The sequence below is a fragment of the Schistocerca serialis genome, chromosome 4, assembly GCF_023864345.2.
Source record: "Schistocerca serialis cubense isolate TAMUIC-IGC-003099 chromosome 4, iqSchSeri2.2, whole genome shotgun sequence".
NCBI classification, from domain to species: Eukaryota; Metazoa; Arthropoda; class Insecta; order Orthoptera; family Acrididae; genus Schistocerca; species Schistocerca serialis.
Genome location: NC_064641.1, coordinates 153783083 through 153806589, shown reverse-complemented (window position 1 = coordinate 153806589; position 23507 = coordinate 153783083). Strand labels below are relative to the sequence as shown.

The following is a 23507-nucleotide window of genomic DNA, read 5'->3' as shown; positions in this document are numbered from 1 at the left end:
CGCGTGAAGAATTTGACAGAGCACTTACAGACCTAAGTCGAAACAAGGCCCTGGGACTAGGCAACATTCCGTTAGAACCACTGAAGGCCTTAGGAGAGCCAGCCATGACAAAACTCTTCTATCTACTGTGTAACAAGTATGAGACAAGTGAGATACCCTCAGACTTCAAGAATGATGATTCCAATTCTAAAGAAAGCAGGTGCTGACAGGTGTGAAAATTACAGAACTGTCAGTTTAATAAGTCATGGTTGAAAAATACTAACACGAATTCTTTACAGACGAATAGAAAAACTGGTCGAAGCCGACGTCGGGAAAGATCAGTTTGGATTCTGTAGAAATGCACGAACACGCGAGACAGTACTGACTCTGCGACTCATCTTAGAAAACAGGTTAAGAAAAAGCAAACCTCCATTTATAGAATTTGCAGACTTAAGAGGAAGTTTTTGACACTGTTGACTGGAATGCTCTCTTTCAAATTCTGAAGGAGACTGGGATAGTAAAATACAGGGAGCGAAAGGATATTTGCGATCTGTACAGGAACCAGATGGCAGTTATAAGATTCGATTGGCACGAAAGGGTAGCAGTGGTTGAGAAGGGAGTGAGACAGGGTTGTAGCCTGTCCCCAATGTTATTCAATCTGTATGTTGAGCAAGAAGTAAAGGAAACAAAAGAAAATTTTGGAGTAGGAATTAAAGCCCACGGAGAATAAATAAATCTTTGAGTAAATTTCCTTTACTTTATGTCTGTGGTCACAAAAATTTTTGTAAACAGATTACCGGTTTTGGTGTATAATTACTATCTTCAGCTCTGCAGCAAAATATGGGAAAATAAATACGTCAGCAGATTGTCTGCAGATCTGAAGATGCTCATTATAGACCGAAACCGGTAATCTATTGACATAAGATTTTGTGACCATAGACATAAAGTAAAGGAAATGTATGCTATATAAGGGTCACTGATTTATTCGCGACAGTGTCGTAGCTTGTGAAAAAACTTTGAGGTTTGCTGATGACATTCTGTCAGAGACAGCAAAGGGCTTGGAAGAGCAGTTGAATGGAATGGACAGTGTCTTGAAAAGAGGATATATGATGAACGTCAGAACACCAACAAAAGCAAAATGAGGGTAATGGAATGTAGTCCAATTAAATCGGGTGATAATGAGGGAATTAAATTAGAAAATGAGACAAAGTAGTAGATGAGTTTTGCTATTTGCACAGCAAAATAACTGATGCTAGTCGAAGTACAGAAGATATCAAATGTAGACTGCCAATAGCAAGAAAAGCGTTTATGAAGAAGAGAAATTTGTTAATATCGAGTATAAATTTAAGTGTCAGGAAGTCATTTCTGAAAGTATTTCTTTGGAGTGTAGCCAGATATGGAAGTGAAACATGGATGGTAAACAGTTTAGACAAGAAGAGAATATAAGCTTTTGAAATGTGGTGCTACAAAAGAATGCTAAGAAGGGTAGATCACGTAAATGACTTTGGGCATGGTGAGAATCCGAGCTTATTTTGGACGACATGTTTCCCACATACGGCAGGAGAGCCATGAATTTAAATCTCTGTACGTCTCTCTCTTCGTTCCTCATATCCACATTCGGTTTTATCCGTAGCGCCTTCCGTATCCGTTGCGTACAATACGCACTTGCTTGAAAAACTCAAGTTAGAGTTCATTCTGCTAATGCGTCGGTATCTGTCCAGTAAACCACAACGCACTTATGACTTGGGAGTGAGGCAATCAGGTTACCACTGCACAGTGGCACTTTACTCCTGCTGCGTCAACGCTATTACGTCTACATTCTGAGTACTATGATGTGCTCATTGAACTGTGAGAACCCTCATTGTCTGGGAAGGATGGTGGTAGATTTTTGCACGTAAATATGTCCGTATGAATCGGCTTCCGATAAAATGCGTCTGCCAAGGGGCTCCCACCTTTGGGACGAATTAAAACATCCAAAAATGAAAGACACCCATTCTCCTCGATTTCCATTGCAAGCGGAATTTTTCTGTGGATGGAATTTAGATGTTTTAAAAAAAGTCCTGCCATTTTTTTAGCCATTTAACGTATCGGTCACTGCGCCATGAAAACATGCAGATGCAGAATTTGTAATTTATTTACTACAATGATACATTTAAATTTGTTGTGTGCAGTATTTTTCCTCCAATAGTTCCTTCAAGCAATAATTCTCAAGAATGGTTCTTTTTTATTAACACTAGCTGGGGTACCCGGCTTTACTAATGGAGTGATATGAGATTGTGTGGCAGTCGGAATAAAAGGATAAACTTTAAAGTATAAGAGATAAAAAATTTTATTGAAAACATATTATACCTATTTACAATACTTGTTTATAAACAACATTTTTAATTTTGTTAGCCGGGGAAATATATGTACAAATTTTTCGAATTTCCCACCTGTGAGATAAACAGGAGTCTTTGAGGTTGATGCTGCAATATTTTAAAGTTTGTCCATGCGCTTTGTTAATTATAAAACTGTAGGTTAGTATGATTGGAAATTGCAGTCCTTTAAATCAGTAGTATTCTGGGGACAAATACTGAGTGTCCTTCGCACTTTCCAGTCATAAGTCCGACTTCGATTATGTTATTCGACAGCTGTTTGATGATCATCCTTGTTCCATTGCATAATTTTGGTGAGTTGAGGTTTCTGCGTAGTATGATCGGAGATCCAGTTTTAAGTCGAAGGCAGGGTATTTGCAAAGAGTTTAGAAATTCTCTGGGAAAGCTCACACTTTCTTCAACGGGAATTTTCTTGAAACTTCCTGGCAGATTAAAACTGTGTGCCGGACCGAGACTCGAACTCGGGACCTTTGCCTTTCGCGGGCAAGTACTCTACCAACTGAGCTACCCAAGCACGACTCACGCCCTGTCCCCACAGCTTCACTTCTGCCGAGTTCGAGTCTCGGTCCGGCACACTGTTTTAATCTGCCAGGAAGTTTCATATCAGCGCATACTCCGCTGCAGAGTGAAAATCTCATTCCGCGGAATTTTCTTGTGAATATTAAAGTTGGTATCGTCGACAATATTATTTTTAGTTGGCAAAATTGCCGTTTAAAATAGCCAGTCCGGATTCATGTAGTTGTGAACAATGTTTGAATAAATTTGATCGATGAGTTCGTTTTCAGCAGTGGCTATGTTGCAGAAATCACTGTTGAGTTTAATGAGGCCTGTCGTCTGGTCAGTAGGATATGTGTCTTTGCCTATTCGTAAAAGTTGCTGAGCAAAATGTACTGTTGTTTTGCGCTGTTGTTTCGTCTTTCTATAGTTCAACTCCCATGTTTTTGTTAGCCGTAGTGTTTGTATGCGAGGGCAGAGATGTGATGTTTCTAAGCATGCATTGATCTCATCTGCTAGGCGATAACTGGAAGTGTTTGTCGAAAATATCGTGAGAGTGTGAGTAGAACTCCGCCCATCACTGCAGAGTTTCCTCGCAGTGCATATGTCCCAGAACATAATTTTAGCTTGGTTTAGAAATTCACCCCGTCGATATGCTCTTGAGATTTTACGTACCGAGAACTGTTCTTCGAATTCTAAAACATACCAAAAAGGCTTCCAATAGTCCACGATGTTCCACAGCATTCCAAAATATTCGAGAATGTTCTGGAATATTCCACATCTATCTGGAATGTTCCTGAATGTTACCGAAGATCCTGGAATCTTCCCGAATGTTGTAGACTATTACCAAACATTCCAGAACGTCCTGGATCGTTGTGGAATATTCCGGAACATTCTGGAATGTTGTGAAATGCTCTAGAATGCCCTCGAATACTCTCGAATGTTCTGGAATGTTCTAGAAATTTCTAGAGGGCGAAACTTCTCAGCCCTTAGATCTTCAAAAGTACGCGCTTCAGGTAAAGACTGGATAGTGGACTCCCGCACCATGTAACACCTTTGATCGTACCGGGACTCGATTCTGAGTTTTGATGGCATGCACAAAATTATAAAATTTGCTAAATCCGTCTAGAAAAAATTGTAGAAAGGTGTTCTACATCTACATCTGCATGGACACTTTACAAATCGCACTTAAGTGCCTGGCAGAGGGTTCATCGAACCAACTTCACAATAATTCTCTCTTATTCCACTCTCGAATAGCGCGCGGGAAAAGCGACCACCAATGTGTTAATTAACCTGGCTAGGTCGCTTGTGAAGAATGACAATGACTTTATTGATCACAAAGTAAGGATAACGCGTATCAGAGTTATTTCCATATTCAGAAATCCAAGTACAAAAGTAGCACAAGAACAAGAGTGTTACCAGCTGTATACGTAACATGCGTAGTCTGTCGCCTCATGTTACGTGCACATTTGGTAATGCTATTGTCCTTCTGCCACCTTCACACTTGGATTTCTGTAGATGGAAATAACTCCATAACGTGTGATGCATACTTTCTTCTTTCTTTCTTTTGCTACTGCCTTTATCCCGGATTGTGCGCAGGGTTAAGAACGGAGTTGGCATGGTTAATTTTAAGGGGTGGCCGGATGCCCTTCCTGCCGCCACCTCATACCCCCCGGGACGGAATTAGTGTACCCCAGCTGTCAGCGTCTAGTGTAAATCGTGAAATAGTGTGAAAGTTTCAAATGTCTGCGAGTCGTGTAACTGAGGTGGGGCGTGGGTACCAGCCTGGTAATCATCTAGGAGGATGTGGAAAACCGCCTAAAAACCACATCCAGGCTGACCGGCACACCGGCCGTCGTCGTTAATCCGTCGGGCGGATTCGCACCGGGGCCGGTGCGCCTACCCGAGTCTAGGAAGCAGCGCGTTAGCGCTCTCGACTACCCTGGCCGGCGTGTCATGCGTACTTTGTGGTTAATAAACTCATTCATCACCTCTTGTATGACTTTTCATGTGACCTAGAGAGCTTAACTACAGGACTACGCATATTTACAGATAGGTAGTTTTATAGGGGGAATGGGGGGGGGGGGGGGAGGACAACTTTGGCATTTCTGTCAGTGTCTCGGTATAGCCTCGCTACTGCTCTGTCGCTGAATGTTGCGCTACCGAGAGTAAGATATAGCGGAGTAAATTGTATCGCTCTGTAGGAGGAAGAAGAGTGCTCTGCGGCTGGGCGGGATAATGAACGTCTGGAGTGTCGCCATAAATAGAACATAAACTGCCTTACTCTGGAGATTCCAATTGCCGAGAATCGCTCCAGGGAGAGCATGCGAGCCGCAGGATTTACTCTCGCGCCGCCGGGATATATTCCTGCAGTTATGGAAATAATTACACGCGTATATAACAGTCGTGTGACGATTATACCAGTCGCCGGAGCGTGGCCCGGGTCATTAAACGCGAGCTTTCCATTAGGATGCCAAGTGAATCGGTAATGAGCCGCATTACTCATCCGGGACACAGCTGTTTTACGAGGACCAGTGAAGCAGTTTGTCACACGGCGACGCAGATAGCAGGAAGAGTTTGGGCCGGCGTTTACCACGCACGGCCCACACTGGACGCAACAGCTCGCCTCCTGCAAGGAGGGCCGAAAGCCGCTGTGATCTCTTCGGGTAAGCTCGCGCTAACGAGCCGTCACACTGCTGTGTATTTAACAGCATTCCGCAAATGACTTACAGCGTTTTAATACTCCTTTAGCACCTGTTCCCGTTACTGGGTTAACGGGGTGGATTCCACGTTAATGAGTTCATTGACGAAGCCGCGCCAGCATACGATCACTGACATCATCAACACTTTAACCAGGAATACAGAATATCCCGCATGGCGTAGACACACCCATTAAATATACTATTCAAGGAATTAACTATCGCATATTCAGCAAGTGATAACTTTTGATGAGGCAAGTTTTTGATAGTGTAATTCATTAAAAAGCACTCCGTCTTCAGGTCACGAGTGGCCTACCGGGACCATCCGGCCGCCGTGTCATCCTCGGTGGAGGATGCGGATAGGAGAGACGTGGGGTCAGCACACCCCTCTCCCGGTCGTAAGATGGTATTCTTGACCGAAGCTGCTACTATTCGGTCGAGTAGCTCCTCAATTGGCATTACGAGGCTGAGTGCACTCCCAAAAATGGCAACAGCGCATGGCGGCCTGGATGGTCACCCATCCAAGTGCCGACCACGCCCGACAGCGCTTAACTTCGGTGATCTCACGGGAACCGGTGTATCCACTGCGGCAAGGTCGTTGCCATAGTGTAATTCATGCTTTTTTTTATTTTAGAAATATCTACGTCTACATCTATACTCCGCAAGCCACAGTAAGGTGTGTGGCGGAGGGTATCCTGTACCACTAACTGTCGTTTCCCCTCCTGTCTACTGTCTGTACGCCTCCGTACGAGCCCTGATTTCTCGTATCTTATCTTCGTGGTCCTTACGCGCGATGTATGTTGGCGGCAGTAGAATTGTTCAGCAGTCAGCAAATGCCGATTCTTTATACTTTCTCAACAGTGTTTCTTGAAAAGAACGCCGCCTTCCCTCCAGGGATTCCCTTTTGGGTTCACGAAGCATCTCCGCAACACTTAACGTGTTGTTCGAAACTACCAGTAACAAATCTAGCAGCCCGCTCTGAACTGCTTCGATGTCTTCCTTCAATCCGACCTGGTACGGACCCCAAACACTCGAGCAGTACTCAAGAATAGGTCGCACCATCGTTCTGTGTACTGTCTCTTTTACAAAAAAGTCATCAGTCCCCTAGAACTTAGAACTACTTAAACCTAGCTAACCTAAGGACATAACCCACATCCATGCTCGAGGCAGGATTCGAACCTGTTTCCAGACTGTAGCGCCTAGAAACGCTCGGCCACCCCGGCCGGCTCTCTTTTACAGGTGAACCGCTGTTTCCTAAAATTCTGCCAAGTCGAAGTCGACCATTTGCTTTCCCTACCACAGTTTTCACATGCTCGTTCCACCTCGTTACGACGGTTCAAATTGCTTTCGCCACATTCGAGTCTGACGGGCTGGTAATTCAGTTAAGCCAGTCAACACGTTTGCTTTTATTAATGGTTATTTTATTCCTTAGAAATACACTAACTGATCAATTGTATCTTGACACCTATTAGTGGACATTAAATTGGGTTGTGTCCATCATTCGCTTTTGTGATGTGTTGAAATATGCTGGGAACACTATCCTCTTGGTGTCAGAATGTCCGTGGAGAAACGGGAGCCCATTCTTCCTCAAGGGCTGAAACGGAAAAAAGAGAAGTTGGTGATGTTGGACACTTGGGGTCTGGTGTAAAGCCGACGGTTTAACTCAAAAAATTGTTCAAATTGCTCTGAGCACTATGGGACTTAACTGAGGAGGTCATCAGTCCCCTAGACCTTAGAACTACTTAAACCTAACTAACCTAAGGACATCACACATCCATGCCCGAGGCAGGATTCGAACCTGCGACCGTAGCGGTCACGCGGTTCCAGACTGAAGCGCCTATAACCGCTCGGCCCCTCCGGCCGGCGGTTTAACTCATTCCAAAGACGTTTCATTGAGTCCAGGTCGAACTTCTTGATAGCCACTCCATTTCAGGAATGTTATATCCGCAGACTATTACATCGCAGATGCTGCATTGTAGTACTGTGCATTTTCGTGCTTCTGCAGTCTTCGTCTGTGAACTTTACCTCTACTTCACATGGTACACGATGATGTGAAATGTGCTGGAATTCTTCCACGTTTAGGATTTTCTCAAGGGCAATAAGGGTATCACATACTAAACACGTAAAACACCCCCGTAACACCACCTCCTCCGTACTTCTATGTTGGCACAAGATATGATGGCAGGTACCATTTACAGTCATCCACTGTTCAGTGGCGTCTCTCTTTACATCATCTTTGCAGTAACTACAGAAATTTTTGGCTTATGGGGAGCTGCTCGGCATTGTAGCCTGTTCCATTAAACTCTCTACCTACAGTCATTGTGCTATTTGGCCTGCTAGTGGCACTATGGAACTCACCAGTAATTCCTTCCGCAGATTTCATGCTATTTTGTACAGCCACCCTCCTCAGTGCTCGACGGGGTCCGTGTCCGCCAGTACACAAGCTTTGCCAGGTCTTTGTTTACCTGTGGCTCTTCCTTCCCTTTTTCCATTGCCTGGTCACGTCACCAACAATTGACCTATGCAGCTTTAGAGGACTTGAAATGTCCCTGATGGATTTGTTACTCGGACGACCTCCAATGACACCAACGAGCTCTCCCGAGCGACTCATTCTGCTGTTACTGTTTGTCTACTAACAATACAATTTTCACTTCTCCGCCGGCCGGGGTGACCGAGCGGCTCTAGGCGCTACATCTGGAACCGCGCGACCGCTACGGTCGCAGGTTCGAAGCCTGCCTCGGACATGGATGTGTGTGATGTACTTAGGTTAGTTAGGTTTAAGTAGTTCTAAGTTCTAGGGGACTAATGACCTCTGAAGCTAAGTCCCATAGTGTTCAGAGCCATTCGAACCATTTTTCCCCCTTCTCCTTTCGTACCTCACTAGGGGTCAGATAGATACTGCCTACACGAAAATTAAAGAGACCTTTGGAGAAAAGAGGACCACTTGTATGAATATCAAGAGCTCACTTGGAAACCCAGTTCTAAGCAAAGAAGGGAAAGCAGAAAGGTGGAAGGAGTATATAGAGGGTCTATACAAGGACGATGTCCTTGAGGAGAATATTTTGGAAATGGAAGAGGATGTAGATGAAGATGAAATGGGAGATATGATACTGTGGGAAGAGTTCGACAGAGCACTGAAAGACCTGAGTCGATACAAAGCCCCAGGAGTAGACAACATTCCATTGGAACTACTGACGGCCTTGGGAGAGCCAGTCCTGACAAAACTCTACCATCTGGTGAGCAAGATGTATGAGACAGGCGAAATACCCTCAGACTTCAAGAAGAATATAATAATTCCAATCCCAAAGAAAGCAGGTGTTGACAGATGTGAAAATTACCGAACTATCAGTTTAATAAGTCACAGCTGCAAAATACTAACGCGAATTCTTTACAGACGAATGAAAAAACTGGAATAAGATCAGTTTGGATTCCGTAGAAATATCGGAACGCGTGAGGCAATACTGACCCTACGACTTATCTTAGAAGCTAGATTAAGGGAAGGCAAACCTACGTTTCTAGCATTTGTAGACTTAGAGAAATCTTTTGACAATGTTGACTGGAGTACACTCTTTCAAATTCTGAAGGTGGCACGGGTAAAACACAGGGAGCGAAAAGCTATTTACAATTTGTACAGAAAGCAGATGGCAGTTATAAGAGTCGAGGGGCATGAAAGGGAGGCAATGGTTGGGAAGGGAGTGAGACAGGGTTTTAGCCTCTCCCCGATGTTATTCAATCTCTATATTGAGCGAGCAGTGAAGGAAACAAAAGAAAAAACTCGGAGTAGGTATTAAAATCCATGGAGAACAAATAAAAACTTTGAGGTTCGCCGATGCCATTGTAATTCTGTCAGAGACAGCAAAGGACTTGGGAGAGCAGTTGAACGGAATGGATAGTGTCTTGAAGGGAGAACATAAGATGAACATCAACAAAAGCAAAACGAGGATAATGGAATGTAGTCGAATTAAGTCAGGTGATGCTGAGGGAATTAGATTAGGAAATGAGACACTTAAAGCAGTAAAGGAGTTTTGCTATTTGAGGAGCAAAATAACTGATGATGGTCGAAGTGGAGAGGATATAAATGTAGACTGGCAATGGCAAGGAAAGCATTTCTGAAGAAGAGAAATTTGTTAACATCGAGTATAGATTTAAGTGTCAGAAAGTCTTTTCTGAAAGTATTTGTATGGAGTGTAGCCATGTATGGAAGTGAAACATGGACGATAAATATTTTGGACAAGAAGAGAATAGAAGCTTTCGAAATGTGGTGCTATAGAAGAATGCTGAAGATTAGATGGGTAGATCACATAACTAATGAGGAAGTGTTGAATAGGATTGGGGAGAGGAGAAGTTTGCGGCACAACTTGACTAGAAGAAGGGTAGAGGAAGGGATCGGTTGGTAGGACATGTTCTGAGGCATCAAGGGATCACCAGTTTAGTATTGGAGGGCAGTGTGGAGGGTAAAAATCGTAGAGGGAGACCAAGAGACGAATACACTAAGCAGATTCAGAAGGATGTAGGTTGCAGTAGGTACTGGGATATGAAGAAGCTTTCACAGGATAGAGTAGCATGGAGAGTTGCATTAAACCAGTCTCAGGACTGAAGACCACAACAACAACAACAACAACAAGAACCTGTGACTGTTTATTCAATGTAAATACATAAAACTGCAACCAGACACTTTTTTGAAATAGTTATTTATTCAGTCCATGAACTTGTTTTCGAACCTTTTCAGGCTCATCGTCAAGGGTGTGCAGAAAGTTACATAAGTATTTTAAGCATAATTCTGGATGTTGGCTTGCGACAGTATGGGCGGCTTGTGTTGTTAATATCCGTCTGTCTGCTTCCATTTGGTAGCACAAGACTCCTCATTTGTACAGGATATGTATGCATATACACTTTGATAACGAAACATTGCCAGCATCCAGCGGTACCATCCGGCCATCGCAAGGAAGCAGATAGACGGATATTAAAAACAAAACTCGCCCATACTGTCGCAAGCCAGAACCCAACATTCGGCGTGAAACAACTGTGTAACTTCCCGTACGCCATCTGTAGATGAGTCTGAAAAGGTTCAGAAGTCGGTGAATGGAATGAATAAATAACTGTTTCAAAATACGTGACTGAGCGCAGTTTTATGTATTTACATCAATATCTTTCATTTCAGATTGGGAATTTGTTTATATACCATTGAAGACAATGTCGCAAAGATAATTGTCTAATGGTTTTAATTCACAACAAACGAAAGAGAGGAGGCAAAAAAATTCAAGGACCATCAACCTCCAATTAACGCTATATAAAATATTCAACAAAATTATCACCTTCTCCATAGAAAAATGCGTTTTCTTTCATTAAGCAAAAGAAAAAACTAATTTAGAAGTGGACAGCGCAGTAAAAAAATGCAAGCAGAGAACTAAATTATGAAATGTTACAATTTGTTTAGCCGGCCGGTTCTAGGCGCTACAGTCTGGAACCGCGCGACCGCTACGGTCGCAGATTCGAATCCTGCCTCGGGCATGGATGTGTGTGATGTTCTTAGGTTAGTTAGGTTTAAGTAGTTCTACGTCTAGGGGAATGATGATCACAGTGCTCAGAGCCATGTGAACCATTTTTTGCAATGAGTTTGAATGTTTTGTCTGGGAGTTAAAAGTTTCGAAAACACATTGGATTCAGTTTTGATGAAGTTTATACCAAATGCTTCACCCAGGAAACCTCGGTCAAGCACCACTGAACCCAGTTAAACTACTGAACTTGAAAATTCCGGAAATTCCTAATTTTAACCTTTAACACGCTTATGATGCATCAAACCACATGTAAATTTTCCGAGAAATATTGTCGTGTTATCAGTTTTGCTTTATTTGCCATAGTTTATTTATAAACAATAATTTCTATGGTTTTCCTCCGTTTTCGGATTTATAAGTGGAAATAATAACAAACACTTTAAATTATGCATTAAATAATTTGCTATACATCTAAAGTTTACGATACTGCCGCTACTTTTAATGTTTCTTTATTGAGCGTTTGGCATTGGTGGCCGGGAGACGCCTCGCCGGGCGTTTCGGCCGCCGCTCCGCAAGTTCTTTAACGCCACTACGACGACTTGCGAGTGAATGAGGATGAAATGATGATGAAAGACACATAACCACCCAGTCATCTCGGGGTAGAGAAAATCCCTGACCCCGCCGGGAATCGAACCCGGGACCCCGTGCGCGGGTAGCGAGAACGCTACCGCAAGACTACGAGCCTCGGACATTTCTGTGGTAAGAAAGGGTGTTTCAATTACGCGAAATCCATTTTCGGCCTCTCTTTTAAATATGTGAATAATTTCGGTGAATCAGATGTCACAGTCCGATACAGTTCTACGAGATGTATCCGTAGACACCTCGTTTGCCGCAATCGGATAATGCGCTGCCGAGACATTCAATGAGGGAATGTTTGCCTCTAGTATAACTCAACCTCTAGGACAGTTGTACATCGGAAGTATTCGTTACTGAGTAATGACTATTCCTCGAGAGTCGAAGTAGCGTTTTGTTAGCGCCTGTAACGTTTCGTTACCGACAATTGTTCTTCCCCGCACGCAGTTGATGCCCAATTCCGTATTTTCCGTATCTTTCATTTCGCTAACCTCAGCAGGCTCCGAGTAACGGAACCGTTTCGTTACTCGCCTGTGTTCTTACCTTTACGTTCACGCCGGATTTCTAGTTTTTGTATTCCTCCAGTTTCTTATTCTTGGCGGAGCAAGTCATACATTTCGTTACTCGCTATGTTTTCGTTCCTCGCCTTCAGTTCGTGCCCGACTCGGGCGGGGTCTGCAGTATTCGTAACCATGAAATTCCTTCCTTTCACACGCTAAACTTTCCGCAGAACAGAAGGTATATGGTTTTTCGATAGCCCACAGCGTTCAACGGCGGTTTTCACAGGCCGACGGTATGTCTGGGTAAAACGAAACTCCGAAGGTGTCTTGCGTAAGGCGGGATTCCTTATCCAATTTTCTTAGCAAGCACGGATCTTCTTCCCTTCTCATCACCTTGCTAAGCTCAGCGACTCCTCGAAGTGTTCCTCCGCTCGGCGTTTTCATTGGAGGAGTAAATTTGCAATGCCGCCCATTGACCGTGCCTCCCAGCGCACAGTGGCAATTTACTTCCTTTTTGCACTGGTGTGTGACTCGAGAATTGTAATCTGTCTCACGTTTTAACTGTCAACGCTACTCCCAACATTCGTCTCGTATTGTTCTGAAGTTTTTCTGCTTTCCTTAGTTACTGTGGGAACAGCCACACAAAACTTCTTTGTAAAGGCTATCTCTACGTCAGACCCAGACAGTCTCATGTATGAGCTTCGCCAAATAATCTGCCGGGTTCGTGATTTGTATTGTATTGTATGTTAACCGGGGGCCTAGAAACGACGGAGAGGCTCCGTCCCCGCCGCAGCCGCAGTGGTCCACAGCCCCACAACGACTACGGCAGTCCACTTCACCCCTCCGCCGCCCCACACCGAACCCAGGGTTACTGTGCGGTTCGGCCTCCGGTGGACCCCCGCCCCCTCCCCCCCCCCCCCACCCTCACACCCCGCAGGGAACGTCTCATACCAGACGAGTGTAACCCCTATGTTTGCGTGATAGCGTAATGGTGATGTACGCGTACGTGGAGAACTTGTTTGCGCAGCAATCGCCGACATAGTGTAACTGAGGCGGAATAAGGGAAACCAGCCCGCATTCGCCGAGGCAGGTGGAAAACCGCCTAGAAACCATCCACAGACTGGCCGGTTCACCGGACCTCGACACAAATCCGCCGGACGGATCCGTGCCGGGGACCAGGCGCCCCTTCCCGCTCGGAAAGCCGTGCGTTAGGCGGCACGGCCAACCGGGCGGGCTGGGTTCGTGATTTACAAGCAACGTCCTTACTGTCCAGAAAAAAAAAATTAAGCAGGCTCTTCAGTCTCGCACACCTTCCTGTGCCAATGCTTGGCAGATTCTGTCTATGCCCTGCCCTAATGCCTGTGAGGTACCTGAATTCTCGACACGTTCTCGCTTTTTAAGGCAGGTAAAAACAGCTCCTGCCATCCACAAGATTCACACGCATCCACATGTGCATTCTTGATGTTTTTTGTGTCTGTGCTCCGTCCCAGTAGCTGCAGGTGCCCATCGGTTTTCAGCACGCTTTTCATTGTCCGCCAGGCTCCTTGCAAGGTGTCCACTTGGTAAAATGCTGTAGGGAAGGCGAATCAAAGAATGGGTTTTATAGGCTGAACACATAGCAGATGCAATAGATCTACTTAAGAGGCTACCTACACCACGCTTGTCCGTCCTCTTTTGGAGTACTGCTTCGCGGTGGCGGGTCCTTGCCAGATAGGATTAATAGAGTACATCGAGAAAATTAAAAGAAGACCGGCACGTTTTGTAATATCGAGAAATAGGGAACAGATTGTCACTGACGTGATACAGGATTTGGGATGAACATCATTAAAACAAAGGCGTATCGCGCGTTGTTCGAGAGTGTAATAATAGAAAATTATTGTGAAGGTGGTTCGATGAACCCTCTACCAGGCACATAAGTGTGATTTGCAGAGTATCCATGTAGATGTAGATGTAGATGTAGATGTAAACTAGCCCACATTCGAAGTCACTAAGCTCTCCTGACCCATCTGTTACTTCATTACTGGCAACCAGTACTCCCCGCCTCTTACCCTGGAGAGTCCACCTATAGTGACGTCTAATGGTGAATTCTGCATAGCGTAGGGGTGTCCGGATATTTTTGATCAGATGTTGTTCTAAGACTAAGCCCGACAGAAGTGAGCACGCGTTTTGTTAGCTGCAGATATTCTGTTATCGTCTCACAAAATGGTCGAGTCTGTCGTGGTCACTTGTTGGCGTATTGCCTGTTGGCTTTTCTCTTGGGACGGCATTTGCTCCATGATTTTTCTGACGTTTCACCAACATGAGTGGTAGGCACTATCAAGGATTGTTCATCTGTCAACATCAGTGAAGGCTGATCCATTATTCTGCACGTACTCATGGAAAAAAGGGGGAAAAAAGCAAGTACAGCTGCGTATGCATATCGTGAAGTTTCTCCAAAGTATCTTAAAGTTATCAGTGGATGCCTGCACAGGAATGTTATTGGTAATAATCAATATTTGCCGATTACACTTGTTCATAACTTTTTGGACACTGCAACTCGATTGTGAATCGTTATGGGTACCTAAGCTTTGTAAGGAACGTACAGGGTGTCCCGGAAATGTTGCGACAAACTTCTATAGGGGGTGGTGACGCGTCTGCTCACCCAAGACTGCTAAAATTCGGTTTTAAGCAGAAACTGAAATTATTCACTGGAAAGAAAACTGTTAAAATTAACTGGAGCAGACGGCATTGTTGATGGTGGAGGCATTTTTTTTAGTTACCAAATTAACTTCTAGAAATATTAGTAAAATTTAGAGAAGTTTACATGTTTTAATACCACCATTACTTCTGCGGGGCCGGTTTCTGTTATTTACGGGTGAAATTGAATCACAGCTTGGAGACTGTGGCCAGATCATTTAAGGTTCCGCGCTTGCATTCACGTTTGCAAAACGCTTCGTGATGATTGGCAGTTAATCTGAGGGTCCCTGGAGCTAGTTACAAACGAATAAATAGCAGAATACTAATTGTATTCGGCCATTGCGTCTCCACGCCACGATCCGTTCAGCTCGTATTGGTCCTTGACTGTAACAATAAAACATTAAAACATTTCACGCCTCTTATATCTATTAGGGGAACTGTTAAAATGCGAGCTCATGAGACTTAACTAATTTACATCAATTAAATTGCAAATGGTCTTAAAGTTATACATGACACTTACATTTGGTTTGTCTACAAAAAAGAATGATTAGTTATTGATACGCAATGAACGCAGCTATAGTGCGTCCTATCAGAACAAAAGCTAACAGACAAGAGAGAGTGTGATATCAGAGCAGGGAAGCTCGTCACTTGCTTTGTCTCAAATGGCTCTAAACACTATAGGATTTAACTTCTGAGGTCATCAGTCCCCTAGAACTTAGAACTACTTAAACCTAACTAACCTAAGGACATCACACACATCCTTGCCCGAGGCAGGATTCGAACCTGCGTCCGTAGCGGTCGCGTGGTTCCAGACTGTAGCGCCTAGAAGCGCTCGGCCACCCCGGCCGGGGTCACTTGCTTTCCAAAACAAAAAAACGTATTACAGTCGATCGCATCCAGCCACAAGCTGACTACCCTTATATCTTTGAAATATTATTTATGAAATAATAATTGTTGTTGTTGTTGTTGTTGTGGTCTTCAATCCTGAGACTGGTTTGAAGCAGCTCGCCATGCTACTCCATCCTGTGGAAGCTTCATCTCCCAGTACCTACTGCAGCCTACATCCTTCTGAATCTGCTTAGTGTATTCATCTCTTGGTCTCCCTCTACGATTTTTACCCTCCACGCTACCCTCCAATACTAAATTGGTGATCCCCCGATGTCTCAGAACATGTCCTACCAACCGATCCCTTCTTCTAGTCAAGTTGTGCCACAAGTTCCTCTTCTCCCCAATTCTATTCATTACCTCCTCATTAGTTATGTGATCTACCCATCTAATCTTCAGCATTCTTCTGTAGCACCACATTTCGAAAGCTTCTACTCTCTTCTTGTCTAAACTATTTATCGTCCACGTTTCACTTCCATACATGGCTACACTCCATACAAATACTTTCAGAAACGACTTCCTGACACTTAAGTCTATACTTGATGTTAACAAATTTTTCTTCTTCAGAAACGCTTTCCTTGCCATTGCCAGTCTACATTTTATATCCTCTCTACTTCGACCATCATCAGTTATTTTGCTCCCCAAATCGCAAAACTCCTTTACTACTTTAAGTGTCTCATTTCCTAATCTAATTCCCTCAGCATCACCCGACTTAATTCGACTACATTCCATTATCCTCATTTTGCTTTTGTTGATGTTCACCTTATACCCTCCTTTCAAGACACTGTCCATTCCGTTCAACCGCTCTTCCAAGTCCTTTGCTGTCTCTGACAGATTTACAATGTCATCGGCGAACCTCAAAGTTTTTATTTGTTCTCCATGGATTTTAATACCTACTCAGAACTATTCTTTTGTTTCCTTTATTGCTTGCTCAATATACAGATTGAATAACATCGGGGAGAGGCTACAACCCTGTCTCACTCCCTTCCCAACCACTGCTTCCCTTTCATGTCCCTCGATTCTTAAAACTGCCATCTGCTTTCTTTACAAATTGTAAATAGCCTTTCACTCCCTGTATTTTACCCGTGCCTCCTTTATAATTTGAATGAGGGTATTCCAGTCAACATTGTCAAAAGCTTTCTCTAAGTTTACAAATGCTAGAAAAGTAGGTTTGCCTTTCCTCAGTCTTTCTTCTAAGATAAGTCGTAGGATCAGTATTGCCTCACGTGTTCCAACATTTCTACGGAATCCAAACTGATCTTCCCCGAGGTCGGTTCCTATCAGTTTTTCCATTCGTCTGTAAAGAATTCGCGTTAGTATTTTGCAGCTGTGACTTATTAAACTGATAGTTCGGTGATTTTCACATCTGTCAACACCTGCTTTCTTTGGGATTGGAATTATTATATTCTTCTTGAAGTCTGAGGGTATTTCACCTGTCTCATACATCTTGCTCACCAGATGGTAGAGTTTTGTCAGGACTGGCTCTCCCAAGGCTGTAAGTAGTTCTAATGGAATGTTGTCTACTCAGGGGGCCTTGTTTCGACTTAGGTCTTTCAGTGCTCTGTCAAACTCTTCACGCAGTATCATATCTCCCATTTCATCTTCACCTACTTCATCTTCCATTCCCATAATATTGCCCTCAAGTACATTGCCCTTGTATAGACCCTCTATATACTCCTTCCACCTTTCTGCTTTCCCTTCTTTGCTTAGAACTGGGTTTCCATCTGAGCTCTTGATATTCATACAAGTTGTTCTCTTTTCTCCAAAGGTCTCCCTAATTTTCCTGTAGGCGGTACCTATCTTACCCCTAGTGAGATAAGCCTCTACATCCTTACATTTGTCCTCTAGCCATCCCTGCTTAGCCATTTTGCACTTCCTGTCGATCTCATTTTTGAGACGTTTGTATTCCTTTTTGCCTGCTTCATTTACTGCATTTTTATATTTTCTCCTTTCATCAATTAAATTCAATATTTCTTCTGTTACCCAAGGGTTTCTACTAGCCCTCGTCTTTTTACCTATTTGATCCTCTGCTGCCCTCACTATTTCATCCCTCAAAGTTACCCATTCTTCTTCTACTGTATTTCTTTCCCCCATTCCTGTCAATTGTCCCCTTATGCTCTCCCTGAAACTCTGTACGACCTCTGGTTTTTCAGTTTATCCAGGTCCCATCTCCTTAAATTCCCACCTTTTTGCAGTTTCTTCAGTTTTAATCTACAGTTCATAACCAATAGATTGTGGTCAGAGTCCTCATCTGCCCCTGGAAATGTCTTACAATTTAAAACCTGGTTCCTAAATCTCTGTCTTACCATTATATAATCTATCTGACACCTTCTAGTATCTCCAGGGTTCTTCCATGTATACAACCTTCTTTCATGATTCTTGAACCAAGTGTTAGCTATGATTAAGTTATGCTCTGCGCAAAATTCTACTAGGCGGCTTCCTCTTTCATTTCTTGGCCCCAATCCATATTCACCTACTATGTTTCCTTCTCTCCCTTTTCCTACTCTCGAATTCCAGTCACCCATGACTATTAAATTCTCGTCTTCCTTCACTACCTGAATAATTTCTTTTATCTCCTCATTCATTTCATCAATTTTCGTCATCTGCGGAGCTAGTTGGCATATAAACTTGTACTACCGTAGTAGACGTAGGCTTCGTGTCTGTCTTGGCCACAATAATGCGTTCACTATGCTGTTTGTAGTAGCTTACCCGTACTCCTATTTTTTTATTCATTATTAAACCTACTCCTTCCTTACCCCTATTTGATTTTGTATTTATAACCCCGTATTCATCTGACTAGAAGTCTTGTTCCTGAAAGCTCTGCTGCCCCTCTTCAGGAACCACACGTTTGTCTGGCCTCTCAACAGATACCCCTCCGTTGTGGTTGCACCTACGGCACGGCTATCTGTATCGTTGAGGCACGCAAGCCTCCACACCAACGGCAGGGTCCATGGTTCATGGGTGGGGGGGGGGGGGGGAATAATAATTACACTTCACAAAACTGACATAAGTTATTTAGATTTGAAGTTATTCAATAGATAAGTGCACATTTTTGTGCTTTTTAGTGGTTTGTGCGACGTTATATTTACATAAGGTTAACGTGGTTCTGCCCATGTGATGTTTCATTGGGGCCCATCATCAGAATGGAGAATTGCACAGTAATCCATGGCTGCAAACGTCGCACGTCGTTGGGTGGAGTGCTGGAGGGGGACGTGAGAATTTCCTCATCCGAACGCTAGCCACCATGCGAGGAGAATGGAACGGCATATGACAGGTGAGCTCGCAGACACACACATAATGCAGGGAATAGTTGAGTGCAATGGACGAGCCGCTGAACGCACTTGCTTCCCAGGCAAACATCAACCGCACTACAGTTTGTTTGCGCGTGTGCATCGAAATTTGTCCAAGGACGGCCTCCGAAAGGCAGGCAGGATTTAACACGGGTGTCCACGGGCTGACCTTCGGTATTGTTCGGATGACGTCACGCTAGTATGGCCGTTGCGCGGTTACGATACACAGTTCAGCTGTTTCCGACAGATCAGCGAATTCAGTGTGAAAGCATGTTTCGACAGAGAATCAATCAGATATCTCCCTAGCCTTTCAAGACGCATCGAGCAACGGAAGGTGACACGAAAAACAGAAAGACCTGCTCTGGGCCGCGACCTAAGCCTCAAGAAGCAGTTACCATAAAAAAATTTGACGGTATGTCTCATATGCAGTTGAATAAGTACAATTTAAGACTTACGAGCACTGTTTCGTGTCAGTTTATTGCAAACCTGCTTTAGCTGTGTCAAGTAATGTAAATTTAGATGCTGAGAGAGATTTGAACAGAATGTCTATAGATTACTGTTAACATTTCCTGGTTGACAGTTTGCTGTTAGTTAGTTTCATGTTCCATGAATTAGTTTTAGGGTTAATTGTACCACTGTCGAAGGAATCAATTTACATTCGGAGTACACACATTACAAATTCACACGTAAATACATCTACAAGCTACACGTAAATACATCTACATCTTTTATACACAGAAGTGAGTTTGTAACTTCTACCCACCATCTTTTACACGTTACAAAAATATTCTTCCACGGGACAATGCATAATGAACAAGAAACTTTTTCAGTTTGTTTTCAAACTTAACTTTGCTATCTGTCACAAATTTCATATCACTGGGCCTTTGATCAAAAATGCCGGCCTGTGTGGCCGAGCGGTTCTAGGCGCTTCAGTCTGGAACCACGTGACCGCTACGGTCGCAGCTTCGAATCCTGCCTTGGGCATAGATGTGTGTGATGTCCTTAGGTTAGTTAGGTTTAATTAGTTCTAATTTCTGGGGGACTGATGACCTCAGAAGTTAAGTCCCATAGTGCTCAGAGCCATTTGAACCATTTGATCAAAAATTTTGGTGGTAGCATTGTGCACACACTTTTGTGCTAAAGACAACATTACTGTGGAGAAGTGAGTGTTGTTTTTCCTTCTGTTATTGTAATTATGAACATCACTGTTCGTTTTGAACCGCATTGGAATATTTACAACAGACTTCGTGAGAGAATATACTGTGAAGCAATAGTCAGATGGGTAATCCCTTGAAAGATGTTAGCAAGATGATCGCGGGTGTATGGTTCAAATGGCTCTGAGCACTATGGGACTCAACTTCTGAGGTCATTAGTCCCCTAGAACTTAGAACTACTTAAACCTAACTAACCTAAGGACATCACACACATCCAAGCCCGAGGCAGGATTCGAACCTGCGACCGTAGCGGTCGCGCGGTTCCAGACTGCAGCGCCTAGAACCGCTCGGCCACTCCGGCCGGCGATCGCGGGTGTATACAACGTGTTATTCTTCCTGTACGTTTATGAGAATGAAGAATATTCTTTGTAAAGATGTGTTACCTCAGAACGTAATTCCATTTGACATTACTGAATGACGCCGGCCGGATTGGCCGTGCGGTTCTAGGCGCTACAGTCTGGAACCGAGCGACCGCTACGGTCGCAGGTTCGAATCCTGCCTCGGGCATGGATGTGTGTGATATCCTTAGGTTAGTTAGGTTTAATTAGTTGTAAGTTCTAGGCGACTGATGACCTCAGAAGTTAAGTCGCATAGTGCTCAGAGCCATTTGAACCGTTTGAACATTACTGAATGAAAATACGCGAATTATGCAAAATACTCTCCCAAAGATTTTCAGTGATTCCAAATGCAAATGTGGCTGAATTATGTTGTTTTAGGAGTTAAAAAATGTTTTTCCGGTTTAAATTATTATCAGTATGGAACCTAAATTTTTTCAAGATACGACCATAGTTATTATTTCCCCATCAACGTACAGGGTGATTCAAAAAGAATACCACAACTTTAAAAATGTGTATTTAATGAAAGAAACATAATATAACCTTCTGTTATACATCATTACAAAGAGTATTAAAAAAGGTTTTTTTCACTCAAAAACAAGTTCAGAGATGTTCAATATGGCCCCCTCCAGACACTCGAGCAATATCAACCCGATACTCCAACTCGTTCCACACTCTCTGTAGCATATCAGGCGTAACAGTTTGGATAGCTGCTGTTATTTCTCGTTTAAAATCATCAATGGTGGCTGGGAGAGGTGGCCGAAACACCATATCCTTAACATACCCCCATAAGAAAAAATCGCAGCGGGTAAGATCAGGGCTTCTTGGAGGCCAGTGACGAAGTGCTCTGTCACGGGCTGCCTGGCGGCCGATCCATCGCCTCGGGTAGTTGACTTTCAGGTAGTTACGGACAGATAAGTGCCAATGTGGTGGCGCTCCATCCTGCTGAAATATGAATTGTTGTGCTTCTTGTTCGAGCTGAGGGAACAGCCAATTCTGTAACATCTCCAGAGAGTGTGGAACGAGTTGGAGTATCGGGTTGATATTGCTCGAGTGTCTGGAGGGGCCATATTGAACATCTCTGAACTTGTTTTTGAGTGGAAAAAAAACCTTTTTAAATACTGTTTGTAATGATGTATAACAGAAGGTTATATTATGTTTCTTTCATTAAATACACATTTTTAAAGTTGTGGTATTCTTTTTGAATCATCCTGTATTATAGTTATCATTAGCGTAGTAGTCTAGATGCGCAGAACTGACTATGTTGTGTTTTCTGAAATTGACAGCGTGACCATTTGCAAAAAACCACTCAACAACACTTTGAAGAACATTCTTCACCATTCCTTGTGCTTTTGTAGTGGTACACTGAGGTGGCAAGAGTCATGGGACACTTCCCAATGTGTCGGGACTCCTTTTGCCCGGCGCAGTGCAACAGTTCGACGTGGCGTGGACTCAACAAGTCGTTGGAAGTCCCCTGCAGAAATACTGAGCCATGCTGCCTTCCGGTGCAGGATTTTGTGCACGAACTGACCTATCGATTATGTCCCATGAATATTCTATGGCATTCGTGCTGGGAGATCTGGGTGGGCAGATCTTTCGCTAGAATGTCCAGAATGTTCTTCAAAGTAATCGCGAAAAATTGTGGCCCAGTGATACGGCACATTATCATTCATAAAAATTTCGTCGTTGTTTGGGATAATTAAGTCCACGAATGGCTGCAAATGGTCTCCAGGTAGCCGAACGTAAGCATTTCCAGTGGATGATCGGTTCAGTTGTAAACACAGCCCACGTCATTGTGGAGCCACCACCAATTTGCACAGTGCCTTGTTGTCAACTTGAGTCCATGTCTTCGTGATGTTGCGCCACAGTCGAACCCTACCATCAGCTCCTACCAACTGAAACCGGGACTGATCCGACCTGGTCACGGCTTCCCAGTCGTCTAGGGTCCAACCGATATGGCCATGAACCCAAGGAAGGCGCTGCAGGCAATGTCGTGGTGTTAGCAGACGCACTCGTATCAGTCGTCTATTGCCACAGCCCACTAACGCTAATTTCGCCTAACGGATATGTTCATCGTAAATACCACATTGGTTTGTGCGGTTATTTCAAGCAGTAAAAAAAGAAAAAAAAAAAAAAGAAGGTTCAAATGGCTCTGAGCACTATGGGACTTAACATCTGAGGTCGTCACTCCCCTAGAACTTAGAACTACTTAAACCGAACTAGCCTAAGGACATCATACACATCCATGCCCGAGGCGGGATTCGAACCTACGGCCGGAGCGGGCGCGCGGTTTCGGACTGAAGCTCCTAGAACCGCTCGGCCACTCTGGCCGGCCTTCACGCAGTATTACTTGGTTGTCGGCACTGATAAATCTGCGCAAATGCCACTTATCTCGGTCGTTAACTGAAGGCCGTCGGCCACTGCGCTGTCCGTGGTGAGAGGTAATGTCTGAAAATTGGTATTTTCGGCACATTCTTGACAATGTAGATCTCGAAATACTGAATTCCCTTACCGCTTCGGAACTGGAATGTCCCATGCGTCTACAAACCTTTTAGCATAAGAAAAAACCTTATGTAAACAGACACAAACGCGATGATTGGTCAGAAACTGTAGCACACGTACAGTGGTATTGTTACGCTCTTGAAAGTAGGTCCTACTTACGTATTAGATATATTATTAATAAGTTATGTTAAATGAAACCTTTAAGATATTCAAATGTAGTAACAGCCATCAACGTTTCTCTTAATCACGCTTTAGCTACGTAGTTGTTATTTCGAAAATCGTGTACAGTGGCAGCCTCTGCAGCGTTGTGATCTGATTGGCGCGCTGTTAAATGTAAATGTCGTTGTGACTAGGGCCTCCCGTCGGGTAGACCGTCCGCCGGGTGCAAGTCTTTCGATTTGACGCCACTTCGGCGACTTGCGAGTCGAT

At 43.8% G+C, this 23507-nt stretch overlaps 1 protein-coding gene and 1 pseudogene across 1 annotated transcript in view; one reads left to right on the top strand and one right to left on the bottom strand.

Annotated features, from left to right (window-relative positions):
- LOC126474050 (netrin-3-like) overlaps positions 1–23507 on the top strand; it is a 442560-nt gene that overhangs the window by 355965 nt on the left and 63088 nt on the right. The window lies entirely within an intron of this gene.
- LOC126476126 (5S ribosomal RNA) lies at positions 6034–6151 on the bottom strand (annotated as a pseudogene).